This window comes from Miniopterus natalensis, chromosome 4, assembly GCF_054644295.1.
Source record: "Miniopterus natalensis isolate mMinNat1 chromosome 4, mMinNat1.hap1, whole genome shotgun sequence".
NCBI classification, from domain to species: Eukaryota; Metazoa; Chordata; class Mammalia; order Chiroptera; family Miniopteridae; genus Miniopterus; species Miniopterus natalensis.
Genome location: NC_142084.1, coordinates 80,788,060 through 80,806,047, shown reverse-complemented (window position 1 = coordinate 80,806,047; position 17,988 = coordinate 80,788,060). Strand labels below are relative to the sequence as shown.

General features: G+C 45.0%; 2 protein-coding genes across 3 annotated transcripts in view; one reads left to right on the top strand and one right to left on the bottom strand.

Moving 5' to 3' along the window:
* The window catches only part of SLC36A1 (solute carrier family 36 member 1), a 45,141-nt gene extending 39,394 nt beyond the window's left edge, over window positions 1-5,747 (bottom strand). For both annotated transcript variants that reach the window (XM_016213890.2, XM_016213897.2), the window contains exon 1: window positions 5,699-5,747. The gene's annotated coding sequence lies outside the window, so the exon portion shown is untranslated. The remainder of the gene's footprint in view (window positions 1-5,698) is intronic.
* A 361-nt stretch (window positions 5,748-6,108) lies between these two features.
* The window catches only part of SLC36A2 (solute carrier family 36 member 2), a 40,190-nt gene continuing 28,310 nt past the window's right edge, over window positions 6,109-17,988 (top strand). The window contains exons 1-3 of the mRNA XM_087816935.1: window positions 6,109-6,263; window positions 15,669-15,762; window positions 16,351-16,503. The gene's annotated coding sequence lies outside the window, so the exon portion shown is untranslated. The remainder of the gene's footprint in view (window positions 6,264-15,668; window positions 15,763-16,350; window positions 16,504-17,988) is intronic.

Genomic DNA, 17,988 nt, shown 5'->3' with positions numbered 1-17,988 from the left:
GGTAGACATCAAAATTGAAAATGTTTGTGTCTCAAAGGACACTATCGAGAAAGTGAAAGATAACCCACAGAATGGGAGAGAGTTTCTGCAGATCATATTTCTGATAAGGGACTTATATAAAGAACTATTATAACTCAGTAATAAACAGACAACCCAATTAAAAAATGGACAAAGGATCTGAATAGGTATTTCACCAAAGATGTGAAAACAGAATAATCAATGAAAAGATACTCAAGCCCGGCTGGGTGTGACTCAGCAGTTGGTTGAGCGTCGACCTAGAATCTAGGAGATAGTGGTTCAATTCCCGGTCAGGGCACATGCCCAGGTTGCGGGCTCAATCCCTGGTGGGGGGTGTGCAGGAGGCAACCAGTCGATGACCCTCTCATCACTGATGTTTCTGTCTCTCTCTCTCCCTCTCCCTTCCTCTCTATGAAATCAATAAAGATATATTTTTAAAAAACAGAAAAGAAAAGGATACTCAACATCATTAGCCATCAGGCAAATGCAAATCAAAAACTACAATGAGATGCCATTTCACACCCATCAGGATGGCTAAAATCAAAGACAGATAATAACAAGCATTGGCAAAGATGTAGAGAAACTGGGACCCTCTTATACTGTTGGTGGGAATGGAAAATGGTGCAGCCACTTTGGAAAACAGTGTGGCAGTTCCTCAAAAGGCTAAACATAGTTACTATATGACCCAGCAATTCTATTCCTAAGCACATATTAAAATGAAAATGTATGTCCACAAAAAAACTTGTACACAAATGTTCATAGCAGCATTGCTCCTAATAGCCAAAAAGCAGAAATAAACCTGATAAATGGATAAATGAAATATGGTGTATCTGTACAATGGAATATTATTCAACAATAAAGAGAAGTGAAATACTGACACATGCTACAACATGAATGAACCTTGAAGAGATTATTCTAACTGAAAGAAGTCAACCACATAGGACCATATTGTATGATTTTGTTTATATGAAAGTCCAGGATACGGAACGCTATAGACAGAAAGTAGATTAGTAGTTGCCCAGAGTTTGGAGTAGGGAGTTGGGAGGTGATGGCTAAGAAGACAGTTTCTTTTGGGGTGATAAAAATGTTCTAAAATTGTTGTGATGGTTACACAACTCTGTGAATATACTAAAAGCCACTGAATTGTACACTTTAAATGGCTGAACTATATGCTATGTGAATTATATCTCAATAAAGATGCTAAAAAAAACCCAAACAGATTTCTGGACCCAATCTGACTCAACCTGAGCATTTTATTTTTAACTAGCCAGACGATCCTGGTTACAGGTAGACTTATATAAAGCACTAAAAACACCTATGTCTCATTATGATGGATACACCTCAGGCCACACCTCCTACCAGAGTTCATGGGTGGTAATATACACAGGTGAAAAGTACCACCCATTATTCTCAAACAATTACACTGGGTTGGACTTTGGAACTCAGAGAAGTGGCACATTCTCCAGATGCATTTTCTCTTCTCTGTTGCTGGAATTCAAAGACTTGGACAAGGACACACACTGTGCTGCTATGTGTAGTCTACAGGGAGAAAAGTGAAAATTTCTGACTGCCACATGATTTGTTTTTAAAGAGCATCAGATAGGACTCCATCTAACCTAACACAGAAGTACACTCCATAAATTGAGACTCCTGCCTGAAAGAGTGTGGTGTGAGGGCAACCACAAAACAGCTGCTGACCTCAGCAGGCTCTGTATAGAAGGAACTGAATAGACGAACACACTTATTTTTTACCCACATTCATTAAAATCACTAAGTGTTAGGACCAGGTGTGACTTATAGAAGATTGAGCTCCAGCTTCCCATTCAGAGGTGAGAAAACCAAAGCCCCAGCTGGTTAAAGATTTGGGATTAGAACCCAGCATACCTGATTCCCAGTCCAGTGTTTTTTTACCATACCATAAATGATCCACTGTCCCTAAAATCTCCCTCAGAACAAAACTGGAACAGGATTAGGTCTGCAGAGGGATTTCTACTTAATAAAAAGCACATGACTTCAGAGCTTAGTTAGGTGACCTTGAACAAATTAATCTCCCTTTGCCTCAGTTTCCTCATCTGAAAAATGTTAATACCTACATCACAGTACTGTTATGAAGATAGAAGGGAAAGATGTTAAATATGTTGTTTGGTCCATAATGGACCCTCATTAATGGTAGCAATTGTAATTATTACTGCAGGGAAGTTCAAGGACAGGAAGTCAGAAAGTTCACTATATAAATTATTTGCTGCAGAACTTCCTCCATCCCATCACTCTGGAGTGGCAAACAAGGTCCCCAACAGGAAAAGGGTGACCTATGTGCCATGAGCATTCCAGTAACCCAGGCTGACAGATTCTTGAGTTTCATGGAAAAGGGAAGCACAGAGGAGTCCTTCCTACTAAAGAGGGTCATTGAGAACTGGCCCTGGGTGTCATGTCTTCCAAGAGAAATGTTTGGGAGATAAAAGAAGAGACAGTACCAAATGCAACATTGTGGTTTCTATTTTGTCCTATTCAGAATGTCCCATCCGCTAGATCCCACACCCATCAAACAGAGGCTAGATTTGTGTGCTCAGACCCAGCCAGTAAGGCCTAGCCAGAGGGAGGTTCAGGGTTCCTCTAAGGCCTGGACTGAGGTAAACAGATTCAATACGAGTTTCCTCCATGAGAAAAAGAGAAAAGCTAGGTGTTAGTAGTAAGTCAGTCACCTACTTCTGGAAGGTATTATCAGGACCGTGCTAGCAAAAGTAGACACCAAAGTCTATTCACTCGACCCAGTTCTAGGATCTTGCTTCAGGTCAAGGTGGGAAGAGGAAATGTATTATTAACAGCAATGACTCTTCATCTTCAGCATCTGATCCTTGAAGACATAAGCATTTAAAGAAGAGATACTCATTGGAAGGGGAAGTGAGGGGTTGAAAAGAAAAAGAAAAAGCAGGAGTAATTAATGTGAGAATAGTTATCTGAAGCAAGGAGAAAAATAAAGTATTCCCCAAAGTGGACATCTATCTATTCTACTTCATACCCCACATGCTAACAAGTCCAGTCCTAGAATGGCACAGAACCTCTGAATTGGAAGAAAACTGAAAACTATACCTAGTCCAACCCTCCACCCAACACTATAATCTAATCTACAACGTCCCCAAAAGTAATTGCCCAGTGACAGTTAGCTCCAGTGACAGGGACTCCCAAGCTCTGTGTTGCAATGTGAGAAAGCATTAATTCTTTGAAAGTTCTTATGCTGACCCAAAAAACCACTTCCTTTATGGCACTTCCATCCACTGGTCCTAGTTGTAATCTCTGGACTATTGCAAAAGAAATGGAATCTGCCTCCTTATACTGCCTTTAAAGTAGACAAGGACAGCTCTGAGCACTTCAAGCTACCACAAGAATGAGGCCGAATGAACGGTCAAGGGAAAATAACCCAAGAGCAGGAGATTATAAATGGCACAATCAGAAAACAAAAGGAGAGAAACTTAATATCATCATCAGAGCAGCCTCTGCTGCATACAGCCTTCAAGCCATACAATCAGTCTCAGACACAAAGCAAATGACCAAACCTTTTGTGTCCCCTTACTTTTTTTAAAAAAACAACACATCTTTATTGATTTCACAGAGAGGAAAGGAGAGGGAGAGAAGAGTTGAAACATCATTGATCGGCTGCCTCCTACATGCCCCCGCTTGGGGATGGAGACCGCAACCCTGTCCGCAACCCCAGCATGTACCCTAGCTGGGAATCGAACCTCGATCTCCTGGATCCTAGGCAGATGCTCAGCTGCTGAGCCACGCCCAGCTGGGCTGTGTCCACTTACTTCTTGACTTCAAGAACATCTTTAAAGAAAATGTGCTCTAGCCCTGGCCAGGTGGGTCAGTTGGTTGGAGTGTCATCCCCTACACCAAAAGGTTTCGGGTTCGATTTCCTAATCAGGGCCCATACCTAGGTTTCGGATTTGATCCCCAGTCAGGGTGAGTACAGGAGGCAACTGACTGGTGTTTCTCTCTCGCATCAATGTTTCTCTCTCTCCCTCTCAAATTGATAAAAATATCCTGGGGCGAGGATTTAAAAAAAGAAGAAGAAAGAAAATGTGCTCTAAATGTGCAAAGTGATTACTGTCGACTAGTCTCTCGACAAGAGTGAAAGAGGGCCTTGATTATATTTAAAGAAAAAAAGACAGTCAAAAATCATTTTCTGCTGTCATCATTTAACTTGGCCATAATACAGAGATAGGAAGAAAGAGGAGAAGGGTTTCATGGCAACCTAGAAATAAATAAATTAAGGAGGGAAACTGCTTCCTGGACAACTGGATTAAGTCTTGTTGCAAGACAGATACTAATCATGAACACTGGGGAGAAAAACCTAATTAGAAAACAGACCTAGATATGCAGAGGATGTCAGAGCAGAAGCAGCCCTTAGGGATTCGGCTCCATCACTGCACAGGCTGGGAAACCTACACCCACGCGAGGACGGGAAGTCACCCGAGGCTGCAACGCAAGTGTCAGAGCCAGAACCCAATCTCCTCATTCCCCAATCTCGGTTCTTTCCATTACACCGCGCGGCTATCTTATTTCAGAAAGCGAGGAGTAACTGCAAAACACCCACCCAAATAACCACTATTCCCCGAATCCGAGGAGCTCCAGAAAAAATAAAAGCGACGATCTTTATGTGCTTCAAGACAATGCAGCGCATTGCCTGGTGCATCCCCCAACCCCCTTGCCTAGGGTCACCCAGAGAGAGTCGCAGCGCTGCGACTGGAATCCAAGTGCCCTGAGCCCCAGCAGCTGTTTGCTGGGGGGGGGAGGGGGGGGAGGGGGGGGGGTTCCTCCATGGCCTCAGAGGGGACGTCACCTGCCCTCCTTTTCTTACTTCATATTTTGGTATGACTTACACAAAACTGCAGGGCGGCTAGAGACAAAAACCTACAGAATGGTGAGTTTGCAGAAGAAAAAAAACACGTGAACACTAAACAGGAAACCACGCCCAGGGCCAATCCAACGGGGGTGATGGAGAACGCAGAGCGGAGAGGGGAGAGGGACAGCAGAGGAGGGGACAGGGGAAGGGCGCCTTTCCACACGTCCAGTTTCTGCAGGAGGCAGGGTGTGGGAAGCAAACAGCTGCTGGGGCTCAGGGCACTTGGGTTCCAGCCGCGGCGCTGCGACTCTCACTGGGTGACCCTAGGCAAGCCCCTACCCCTTCCTGGGCCTCGATTTCCCCGACTGTCCTGGGGGTTGGGGGATGCACCAGATGATTCCCAAGGTCCCTGCGGCTCCGGGATTCCACGACCCAAAGCCCCACTATCAGCAAGTCCGCGCCGCGCAGCTCCCGCAGAGGGCGGGTGACTTGCCGGAGATGGCCGGGCTCCTCCGGGAAGCGTGTTTAGAAGCCCTGGCTGGTCGTCAGGGGGACGTTTCCCATCTCCGCACCTCAGTTTCCCCACCTGTCAACCACGACGGGTAGGTCAGGGGAGGTCGCGCGAGGGACAAGGGAGTCTCCAGGGCGCCTCATCCCAGGAGGGGTGCCCTCAGGGTACCACAGCTGAGGCCGGGGAGCCCGGGAGCCTCGGGCCCGCATCCCAGGCCCGTCGGTGCCTGACCCTGAGGACCGGCTGTAGCCCTGAGGAAGGCGCCGCGGGTCCTGAGGAAGACGCTGACTGGCCTCCAGCCGCAGCCCGTCAGCGCGCGGACTCACCGCTCGGGTTCCGGCTCCGGCTCCGGCTCCGACTCCGACTCCGGTTCGGGCTCGGCTCCGGCTGGGGCTCCCGCTTCAGAGAGGTGCACCCCACCCCGCCTCAGCGCGGAGGTCTCGCCATCCCCCTGGGCTGCCCCGCAGCCGCTTCCGGGCCTCGTCACGTGATCCGGGCGCCCCAGCCGGAGGACCCGGACACAAGCTCCCGCGAGCCGCAGCTCCTCCCCTCTCGCGGTGCTCCAGGACGCGGCTGCGCAGCACCCCCTGGCGGCCGGTTGCTGCCACCGCAGGAAAGCCCGCGGGCTCGGGGGCCGGACCCTGGGAGCGGGAGCTGGGCGGGGCGCCGGCCTCGAAGCATGCGCAGTGGGCCCGAGTGGGCCGCTCCTTGCCCGGGAGTGCGCGCGTGGGAAGGTCGTCCTCGCCTTGCCCGTGGTTTCTTTAACTCGTCCCCGCGAGCGCGCGGTGCTCTTACCGTCGAGAAACGATACACATTGGAAAAGTCATCTAGTCATGCTTTTAGAAGTTTACGCAAACTCCCTGTAGTTGCTACTGGAAGTGGGACTGTGAGGTAAGGCAACCTTCTCTTTTTTAACATATTTAAGATGTTCAGCAGTTTTAAAGGAATGGTAACATTGCGGTGCGTGTGCGTGAGTGTCAGCTGCGCTTCTCTTTCGCCCTTTCTCCGCAGATTTTACTTGTAAAAATGATGAAACTACTGAGCCAAAAACAAAACTATTGGAACAACTACAGAAAAAAACCCCAAAAACCTATTGGAACAACTACAAAATAGATAAATCTCAAAATAATTATGCTGAGTGAAAGAAGTCAGAAAAAATATCCCATTTATATAATGTTCTAGAAAAGGCTTGCTGCCCTGTGGAGACCAAGAGCAAGCACATCGGTGGTTGCTTGGGGATGGGTGGAGGCCAGGAGAGTGACTATAAGAGGGATCAGGGAAACTTTCAAGGAGGGAAATAAGTTCACTGTCTTGACTGTGGTCATGGTTTCGCAGGTAAATATATATGTTGAAACTTATCCAACTTATGCACTTTAAATATGTGCAGCTTATTACATATAAATTATATTTATATACTAAATATAATATATTAAATATATTTATATTTATATATTTATGTTTAAAATACTTAGTAAAATTATACAAGCAATACATTAATATATTCTTATTAGAAACGTCAGGCAATATATAAGTATATTAACAGTGAAAATTCCCCTTCTCCCAAATTCACTCTTCTCTCCAAAGTTGAAGTGACTATCATGTATTGTTCATCAAACCTTTCACTATGTATTTATGAAAATATATATATATACAGAAAGGTGTAGGTTTGTGGTGTTAAAATTCATTGTTTTGCTTAAGACGTGTCCTCTTCACTGTCTATACTGTTTAAGTTCTTTCATAAACATATATTATTTTATATATGTTTAAAACCTAGTTAACTTTTTAAAAAAAATCTCCTCCAGTTGGTTCATTTCACCAGGGAAAGAGAAAAGAATGAGATTGATGCTCAGATCAACATATGAAGGCCAGTGAGTTTATCCCATCCTTGGAAGAACCCACCTGCTTATCAACCGCTCAGTACCAGGAACCACTCTTGGAATACTGGTGAGCCAAGTCAATGAATGAATGCACCCTTTAGGTCTTCCCCACACCTCGAATATCGTTGGTTCTATGGCTCTTCCTAATGCCTTACTCAAGAAAGCCAGGCCTTGTGAGAACCACGCAGTTAGAATTACTGCTGCAAGTGGGAATTTGCCTTCCTTAATCTCTTCCTGGGATGCATGGACTATAAATAAGGATTCTTTCATGTAACTGACCACCACACCCTTATTAGAGATTGCATTAGAGATTGCCATTTTAAAAGATTGCATCATTTTCAGGTACTGTTAGGACTGTTATCAACCTTATTATGCAGTCCTAATTAGAAATTAACATTCAATAATGTCTCCTTATGGTTCCCAGATAACGTTCCCCAAATACTCAAATCTCCACCCCTGCTCCCACTCTTTACTCAGAAATATAAATAAAGATTTCCAGTTCAAAATGGATGTATACGTAAGCGTTTTGACTCTTACTCCTAGAAACTGTGCAAAAGCAAAAAAGGGAAAAAAACACTGCAAATTCTATTTTCAGCAAAGTCAGAAGATCAATAGAATCCACAGATATATGTATGGGTTAACAGAAGCAGCCGAGATCAGACAGAAGCTGTGAAGGAGAAGGGGAAAGAAACCCAGAGAATAGTGAAGGGACCCAGTGGGGGCAGATCCCAGAAAAGCACCGGTAAAAACTTCTGAACATGAAGAGCTCACCCAGAGCTGCACAGCTATATCCCTTTTGTTTGCAGCAATGGGCGTGGAAACAGTTCGGCAAGACGCAAAAGCTCTCTTGAGTCTGGTTTGGATCAGGGAAGGCAAGAAGATGAGAGTCACAGAAAAAAATCACACAGATGAGCCATATTTACAGGAAGCAATCCATCTGTGGCAACAGAGAAGAAAAGGCTGGAAATCCATCAGTTGGTGAAACTGTAGTGCAACTGGAAGTCTCATTGGTGTTGGGAGGACACCAATGGTACAACCACTTTGGAAAACTGGTTGACAGGTTTTTTATAAAGTTACATACATAATTATCCTGTGATCCAGCAATTCCTCTCCTAGGTATTTACCCAAGAAAAATCAAGACGTATATTCACACCAGGGCCTGTCCAGGGTAAGGACTCAGGTGAAAAAATTTAAGGACGTGCTCAGTCTCAGGGTTGGTCGAGTGCAGGACCAGCACTAATACGAACAAGAGAGTGAGTACCTCCTTAAATTTTGTGACCTAAGCTTCCTAGCTTGCCTCACCCTAGTCCTGGCCATGGTCAGCACAAAGAATTGTACTCAAATTGTTCACAGCAGACAGGATAATAAAGCCAAACTAGTAACAAACCAAATATTTATCAATAGGTGAATTGGTAGACAAATAATAGGGGAAAACCACTGAAAAACGCAGAAACATGGCTGAGTCCCATTATGCTAAATGAACGAAACCAGACACAAAGATTATATATTATCCCATTTGATTATATAAATTTATAGAATGAGCAAAAACTAGTCCAGTGACAGAAAGGTAATCAATAGGTGCTTGGAATATGTGGGATGAGGACTGACTACAAAGGAACACAAGAGAATTTTCTGGGGTGATGCTAATATTCTACATCTTACTTGGGGTTATGGTTACATGGTTTTATACATCTGTTAAAAACTATTACCTGGACAGTTAAAAGTATGTGAACTTTATTGTATATAAGTTATACCTCTAAAGGTTAATTTAAAAAAATTTTAAGAGATGACCAGGCATCTGAGGAAAGCCTCTAAGGTAAAAGTTAGGCTAATAATTGAACGCACAAACATATGAAAGCACTTTGGAGGAGACTGTGTGTAAACATCAACACACAAGCGAATTTCCTAGGAGATGCGCGATGCTGCAATCATGAAATAAGAACAGTGTGCATTAAAACACATTTTATAAGAAAAAGAAAGCTCTTGGAAACGAAAGACATAGTAGCAAAAATGAATCAAATAGAAGACTAAGAAGATAAGAGTGAAGAAATATGCTTCTTTTTAAAAATCAATAAATGTGTATTGAGTATCAATGTGCCAGGCACTAGGAATACAACAGTGAACAAAACAGACAAACATCTCTGCCCTCGTAAAGCTTACATTTTAGGGAGGGGAGGTAGACGTCAAAGATAAATAATAATATACTTATCGTGTCAGCAGGTGTATCTGCTATGGAGAAAAATTAATCAGGAAAGTGGGAGAGGGAGTCTGGGAACAGAGGTGAGGCATTGTAATATTTTCAGGTAGTCAAGGGAGGTCCCACTGAGAAGGTGTTACCCACACAAAGACCAAAAGTAGATGAAGAAACAAGCCATGTGGAATTCTCTGGGAAGAGCATTCCGGGCAGAGAGAACAGCACGCGTGAAGGCCCTGGGGTGGGAGTATGCCTCCCCTTTTGAAGAATGACAAGGACGTCAGTGTGGCTGGAGCAGAGTCTGCTGTAGGAAAAGAAGTAGATTAGGTCAGAGCAATGAGTGGGTGAAATTTTCGTAGAGTTCTGTGAGCCGTTTTAAGGACTTTGGCTTTTACTCTGAGTGAGATAGGAAGATATTAGAGGAGTTTGAGCAGAGAAGTGTCATGATCTGACTTGGGTTTTAAAAAGATGCTTTGAATAAGCAGTTTTGGTACATTTATTTTCTCTGTTCTTGTAACTAATATAGTGGGCATAATAAATAAATCCTATATAACATGTATAGTTTTGTAAATAAATAGAAAATATAATATTAAGTAAATAAATTTTTTAAAGGGCGCCTTGACTTTTGGGTTGATGTAGGCAGTGGCAGGAAGGCCAGCTGAGAGGCAGTTGCAGTCCATAATCCAGGATAAGATTATGGTGACTTAAACAAGAGTGGTGGCAATGTTGATGAGAAGTGATCAGTTTCTGAAAATAGTTTTAGGATCGATTGGAAAGCTTTAGCCCCCACCCTCCCTGAAATCTGGTTACAGCTTCCACCCCACCCTCAGACCCTCCCTTAACTTCTTACTCAGCCAACAGCTTCCTCGATCTCAGTGTTGGCACAAGACTGGGCCAACTCATAGATCCTCCTGAAATAAGGCTGGAGAAAGCACCATTGGACGAGGGATATTCCAGGAACTGGGTCTAGGCACTTTATGAGATCTGGACCAAACCCACAAAGGCCATCTGTAGGGAAAGCAGACCTTAGGGATACCTCACAATGCTAACAAAGGGCCCAGCAGGGCTTTGAAGATGGAAGGGCTTCCTGTTGCCACTGAAAAAGCCCTGATGTAGGCACCTGGAGGTAAGGGCTGTGGTCAGCTCTGCCACTTACTAGCAAGTCCCTTTTAACGTGGGCTTCAGTTTTTCACCGATGAAAGGACTAAGGGGAAGAAGTTCATCTCTCAGATCTTCTAGCACTGAGTTCTTCTTTTCTCTGCTTCAGCTATATTCCTCCATCCAAAGATGACTGGGAGGGTCCTAGGTCAGCCACAGAATCATTGTATCTCACACTTTAGAGTCTCTTTGAGATGGTCTGCTGCATCTCATTCCTTTTATATATGGGAAACTGAACCCCAGAGGGACAAAGGTATTTGTTCAAGGTCACACCTGTTACCAAGTGTGAGAACCTCTGGGTTCTCCTATGAGGCCTCACTTAGACCCTAGGGTTCATGTGGTCACAATTTTCCATATGAAGGTGATACTGGAGGAATTAATGGGCCAGGTTTCCCCAGACACAAGTGAAAATGAGGTCCTTGTGATAGCTTCAGAAAATGAATTTTCTAAGACTCGCACAGGGGGGATGAGATGTAGAAAAAGGTTTTATTTGCGTGGAGTTATATTTCTCGGGTTCCAAAGTCCCCTGCCCCTTAAGCTGGTCCTGGGAAAGGTGCAGCCGGGAGTTCAGCAAAGCCAGAAACAGGGCCAATGTCCAGTTTCCATTCCATGTTGCAGCCAGGTATAGTTCAATAATCAGGCCAGATTAAGGCCTATTAGTCCATGTGTGGAGCCCCACGTGGCCATGAGTCATATGGCCGCAGGAGTGCTTGCCTGGGCAATAGGAGTCCCTGGAGTCAGGCGCTCTGGAGACAAGAGAGCTCGAATTTCCTTTATCTAGTTGTTTAGATATTTAGATTTCACGTGCTCACAGTGGCCGCGCCCATCCGGGCCAGTTACCTGCTTCCAGGTGTGATTGCCTGGAAGCATCTTTCACCTCGCTCAGACCTCACTGGGCATGTTTCTAAACTGCCTTTGTCTAGTGCCCTCCCCCGTTAATCAGTGGGAAATGCAGCTTTTCGGCAAAGCTGTGTAAATGGCATGCCTATATATAGTCTTCCCTTTCTTCCTTTTTTGTTAAATAATAGCCAGGTTATTATAACAGTATCAAAGGTGCAGAGTGATATCTGTTTAATAGGCAAATAAATTGTGTCTGAGTTTTCAAAAAATATAAGATGCCATTATGGAAAAAAACATTACATCCACCATATGAAAAAAAAAGATGAATGATAATATTAGTTTTCTATTGCGGTGTAATAAATTGCTACAAACTTAGTGGCTTAAAGTGACACCCGTTTATTGTCTCCCAGGTCCTATGAGTCAGGAGTTCAGGCATGGCTTAACTGGGTCCTCTGCTTAGAGTTGGCCAACTGGATGTGAATGGGCCAATAGGAGTTGATGAGCCACCCGGAGAATGGGATGCTTGAAACAGAGGTGGAAGGTGCTGCCATTTGGGGTAATGACAAGGTCTAGGATATGATGTGGGAGTGGGTGACTCAGGTAGGGTTCAGGACAAACTTTGGAAGCAGAGGTGGTCAAGGATTTTAGAGGCTGGAGTACAGATGACTCATTTACAGTGGCTGAAATCATCACCAATGATCCTAGTGATGTGGTGGAGGGAGGGAGAGAGAGACACAGTACCAAAGAAGCCAGCGTTTTTAGAGAGGAGGGAGGAAAGCAACAAGGAGCAAGGGTCCTAGCCCTAGCCATGTGGTATGAGAGGTGTGAGGAAAACGGCCCCCTCTTCGAGGTCTGCAGAGGGAGCAGTGACCTCAGGGGGGGCCACATTTAGTTAGACAAGAAGGTAAAGAGAACATGGCAGGAGACTTCCCTCTTCCTCTGGAAAACCGTTGCTGACCCCTCTACAAGTGTGACTCCTTTTGTCATACACACGTGAGCCTCTTTTCATTTTCCGTCAGAGCAGTTATCACAGTTGAAATTTTTTACCTATGTGTGGGAAACTGAGTAATATTCATGGTTTCCAGCTGAGCTCCTGGAGGGCAGGGGCTGCACTGCCTGCAACCAGTGGGTCCCCAGCACCCAGCATAGTGCCCAGCTCATGGACACTCAAATCAGCATTTGTGGCAAGAAGAAAGAAAGAAAAGAACACACTGTTAGAGCAACTCTGAGGAGTCTCTGTGTGGGTGGAGGAGAAGCCCATATTTCTATCCACTCATGCTTTTGTTCATTTATTATTAAGGAACAGAGCCTGTGTCACTCCAGGTGAGGGGACTGGAACTGTATTTAAGCTGCTGAGCCACTAAGGCTCAAGCAGCTGAGAGCTGTGTCTTGCAGCTCCTCATGCCAAAGTGATTCCTGCTCAAGTCCCTCCAGAGCCATGGCCACTCACAACCCCTCATCCACCAGTGCACAGAGCTGAAGAGCAAGATATCTTCCTGTCTAGAGCTGGAGGCCTCTCCACCACTGCCAGTTTCTGGATGGTGCACTCCAGTGAATTCCCCAGATGCCCCCCAGGAAGGGCCAGCAACTCCTCCGCCTGGGCTCCTGCTGCCTGGAGGAGGCTAGCAGGATCTTGTAAATGTCCTTTCCTCCCAACAAGAGTTTCTGGGCCTGACATCTTGTACGCAGAGACTGTTGTGGGAATTTTTTCCTTCCTACTGGAAAGTAACTCAAGGAGCTAAGTCTGGGCTCTCCTCCATTCCGGACAAACAGGCAAAGAGAGGTGTAGAGAAGTTGTGTTAGTGGCAAAGATAATGCTCCCTGAAGATAATGCTTTGAATCTTAGGGTTCCATTCAGTCAATTATTGAATACCTGAACAGCGTGAGACTAAAGCAGTGAACAGGAGGCACCATTGCATCCTTGCCTCCTAGGATCTCGCAGCCTAGGGAGCAAGAGATGTACACACGTAACTGAAATTCCAGAAGGGATGGCACCAGTGAAGTCAGGTGTTCTAGAGGGTTCAGAAGAAGAAGGTGTTATTTCTAGATGGTAACAATAAGGAAGGCTTGTGTTAGAGGTGGCATCTGAGCTAGTCCTTGGAGAAATAATGTTGCCAGCCAGAACATCCATAAAGTATTTTCTGCCTCCACTCAAGAAGGTAGATCCAGCTTTTGCCAGCAAAAGAAAAGAATCCCAGGTTTACATTGACCTGGGTCAGTGGAACATCATGAAAATGAGCACTGGTTTTGGAGTGAGTCAGAATTGAGCTCAAATCCCAGCTCTGTTACTTTCTAGCTCTGTAAGCTGGGACATGTTACTGGACCTGTCTTAGCTTCAATTTTCTCATCTGTAAATGGGGATAATAACTATCTGCCTCAGACAATTGTTAAGAATCAGTTGGGATAATCCATGCAAAGCACTTAAAACAATGCCTGGCACATACTAATTGCTCAGTAAAAGGTTAACTAATTCTAGCATAGAACAGACTGGCTGCCCAGACTGTGAGCAGTCTGAGGTCACTGGCTAGGCCTCATTTAATTCTGTATCCTCCCAAGCCTAGCACAGAGCCTGGGCACAAGGAACTCAGTAAAGGATTACAAAACGAATGAATAAACAAAAGAGACTTCCTGTTCTTTAAAAAAATGTTGAGCTTATTTTTCTTTCTTTCTTTTTTAATGTTTTTATTGATTTCAGAGAAAGGAAGGGAGAGGGGGAGAGAGAAACATCAAGGATGAGAGAGAGTCATTGATCAGCTGCCTCCTGCACGCCCCCAACCCAGGCATGTACCCTGACCAGGAATCAAACCTCTATCTCCTGGATCATAGGTTGATGCTCAACTGCTGAGCCACTCCGGCTGGGCGAGGCTTCCTCTTTATCAACCTCTCAAATTACACACCAGGGAAGATTTGGGGGGGAATGAGTATGGTTAAATCTTAGGGGTTCCAAAGAAGGCTGTGTACATGCCAAAGATCTTTTGAGAAGATATTGAAGGTTTAAGGGGCCAATCTGCCTGAGGTTTGTCCCTAGAAGTGGAACGCTGTCTGTAGTAGGAAAAATTCAAGCATTTTGGGGAGGGAAGGCAACGTTGAACTAAATGCTTTCTGGGGTTTCAGGACAACCTGTGGTTAAAACCGCAGGAAAACACACTCATTCCCATCCCGGCTTTGCTACGTACCATTTGTGACCTTGGGCAAAGCTCTCCCATCTCTGAGCCATAGGTAAAATGTGAGAATAATTTGAGAGGGTTAAATGAGGCAATAGATATTCAGTCTCTTGCAGGCAGTACTTATACCCTGGATTTCTCCTCGAATCCTGTGCAGGGCAGACTCTCAGTCTGCTGTTGGCACCCGTGGGTTTTCTGTCACAACTTTACCCATTTCACAAGTAGCTTTCCCCTCAAGAGCTCACAAGGCAGCAGAGGGAGGAAATGTTCTTTACCATTTGTCCCCAGAACACCCCCAAGATAAAGTCAGGCCTCCCATCTGGAACCCTGAGTACATCTGAATCCAGAGTTAGGGTCAGTGCCAAGGGAACAAGAAAGAACAATGGATCTGGAAGGGCCACTGTGACATGTCAAACTCACTTCTGCTCCAGCCAGCCAAGGCCTGGACACGCAGCCAGGGGAGTGAGGTGGGAGCTGATTCCCCCTGCCCCTCCCAGCACTGCCTCATCTCCTAGTAAAAACATCTGGTTTTTTGTGGACTGCTTTTGCAGCGTGGGAAACTATCCTGAGGTCATAAAAATTGAGAGTAGGAAACTACCTTGGAGGTCATTTTGTCCTGTACATCCCTATCTCCTCTCAGTCAGGGTTTAGGGTAGGAAACTTAGTGTTTTAGGCAGAAAAATGCCAGGAATATATTTCATAATGGGAATTTGGGCTCACACAGCCTTAGAAGGGACTGAATCCACTTGGCTGATAGCTCCAGGAGAACGGGGCTCTTTCTGTCTTATTCACTGATACAGATCCTTGTGCATTGCACAAGCTCCAGACACTCAGTAGCCACTCACTAAATATCTAAAATGAGTTAGTGAATGCATTTAGAGGGCTCTTCAGGGAAGAGGCACAGTGGGAATCAGCAGGTGTTGGCCCCCCCATCATTTCTGCCAGGGTTCCTAACATATATCTTTCCATTCAGCCTTGTGTTAGGGAAAGACCTGTCTTGCTCTCTCCCCAGAATATACTTCTGAACCTAACAAAGTCCCATTTCCTGTGCTCTCTCCTGAAGGCTCAACAAGCCCTTTATGGACTGTGGGGATACAGTGATGCAGTGCGGAAGGCCAGCCCTGCACCTGGCTCCAGGACCACACCCACTAGGAGAGGTACCTTGTCCCCTCCTTGCCTGAAGTGGGGTAGGATGGTGGGTCCCAATGAAGTCCCAGGGAGGCTGTGGTCCAGTGTTGATATCTGCCCTTCTGGAAATACAGCCCTCATTAATATCAATATTTTTGTCCTAAGACAATTATTCTCAAAGTTGGTTCCCAGTTCAGCTGCATCAGTATCACCTTGGAACTTTTTAGAAATTCAAACTCTTCAGCCCATAAGTCATAGTTCCTCAGACCCATTTTGATAAAGTGGAAAAAATTGAACTGGTCTTTGTCTTTATTTTTATATTTTTGCTGTTAGCAATGATGTTCAAAATAAATAAAAGATTGCAGCACTACAAAACAAACCAAAACAAAACAAAACAAAAACAACTCTTCACCCCCATCCCAGACCTACTGAATCAAAAACTCTGGGGGTGTATTTTCACCTGTATTTTGACAAAACATCCAGGTGATTCTGATGTATATGAAAGTGTGAGAAACACTGCCCTAAAGAAACAACTGTGCATTGTTGACCATAGAAGCAAATTCACATACAATGGGCATTTTCTGTGCTTAACTGGAGAATTTTTTTAATCATAAAAGGGATACAGCAATGGGACAAGAACCGGACTCAAGACTTGCACATGGGCCCAGATGGACCATCACTGGGTCAGAGCTGGGTGCTTCCGGAATCCAGCCCCCTAAAGTGCAGATGGGAAAATTAAGCCTTCAAGACAGGGAGCAACTTGCCCAAAGGTGAGTCACGACAGGCTGGAAACCACAACTCTGAGTAAAAGTGTTATGTAAATATGGGCGGCTCCTAGTTATCCTGGGGAAAGGATAACTCCTAGTTACTGGGAGTGTGGATTAATTGATTCTGGTGGCTGGAGTTTGGAGCCACCTCTCTGAGCAGTCAGGAGACATTTTGACAGCTGAACTTTATTGTTTTCTTCGGCACCTCTTCTTTCTCCCCCAGCCTGTAGGCATTGGAAATCAATAAAACTGTATTCATACTGCTCTCACAGTGTGAAATAAATCATACGGAATTCAGCAGATCTCATTTACTGGCAATCATTTACAAGAAATACATTTTGACGCTACATTTCCTGTAATTGTGATTTGGAGTACACTATAAACACTTTTACTCACCCCAATTGACTCTGTTCTTTGTGGACCTGCTTAAGCAGAAAGAGCATGTGTCCAAGGAAAGCTGGGGCCAAGCTGTAGGACATGGGTGGTGGAGACTCTCACACCCCAGTAGCTGTTAGCAGCGAGGGCCAAGAAGCTAGAAGGTAAATAAATGTAAGCAAAAATAGACCAGACTAAGGCGGCCCCGGGACCAGTCTGAAATGGCTCATGACCCTGAACATCAGGGAATGCCAGCCAGCATGCGGTGATTCAAAGTCAGATGGATTCTGGACTGTCTAGATCAGTCCATTCACTGAGAAACCAGAGTTCCATTCACTTATTAATTCACTCATCCACTCATTGAACTGTATCAGTTGAGTACCCACTATGGGCCAGGCACCGTACTAGGTGCTAGGGAGATAGGGGTGAATGAAATAGGTATGATCCCTACCATGAATGGAGTCTTACAGCCTAGCAGTGAAGATGGAAAATAAATAAGAGAAGTAAATGCGTAATTACGAATTAGGATAAGAGCTACAGGGGGACAGGGAAAACCTCTCTGAGGAGGTGAAGTTTAAGCCAAGATCCGAAAGACAAGTAAGAGCCAACCACTTGAAGAGGTGTGGGAAGGACTATGTTAATTAAGGAACGTGTCAGCAAAAGGCTGTGAAGTGGAAGAGCTCAGAGACACCCAGAGTCTGGCGAAGCATAATGAGTGAGGAGGAAGAGATATAAAAGGAAAGAATGGAAAGGTAGCAGGAACCAAATCATGGCTTAGAATGTTATTCCAAGAGCAGAGTCCCTTACGGGTTTAAGCAGAGGAAGGGCATGATATCAATAATTTCAAAAAGATCACTCTGGCTGCTATGTGGAGCATAGATTGGAGGGTCAGGAGTGGAAGCAGATTCATTCCATGGGGGAAGGGATGGCCATTTCTGAGCAGCATATTGAGTGTTCAAGGCAAGTCAGTTGGAATTTGCAGGACAGAGCTTGCCTTCTTCAAGCAGATGAGATTGGGCAGCAGGTAAAGGAACAGGGAGGCCAAGGCAGGCCTTCTTGACTCCATAACTATCTGGACATAAAGGGTCTGCCTAGAAACATACCTGGACACAG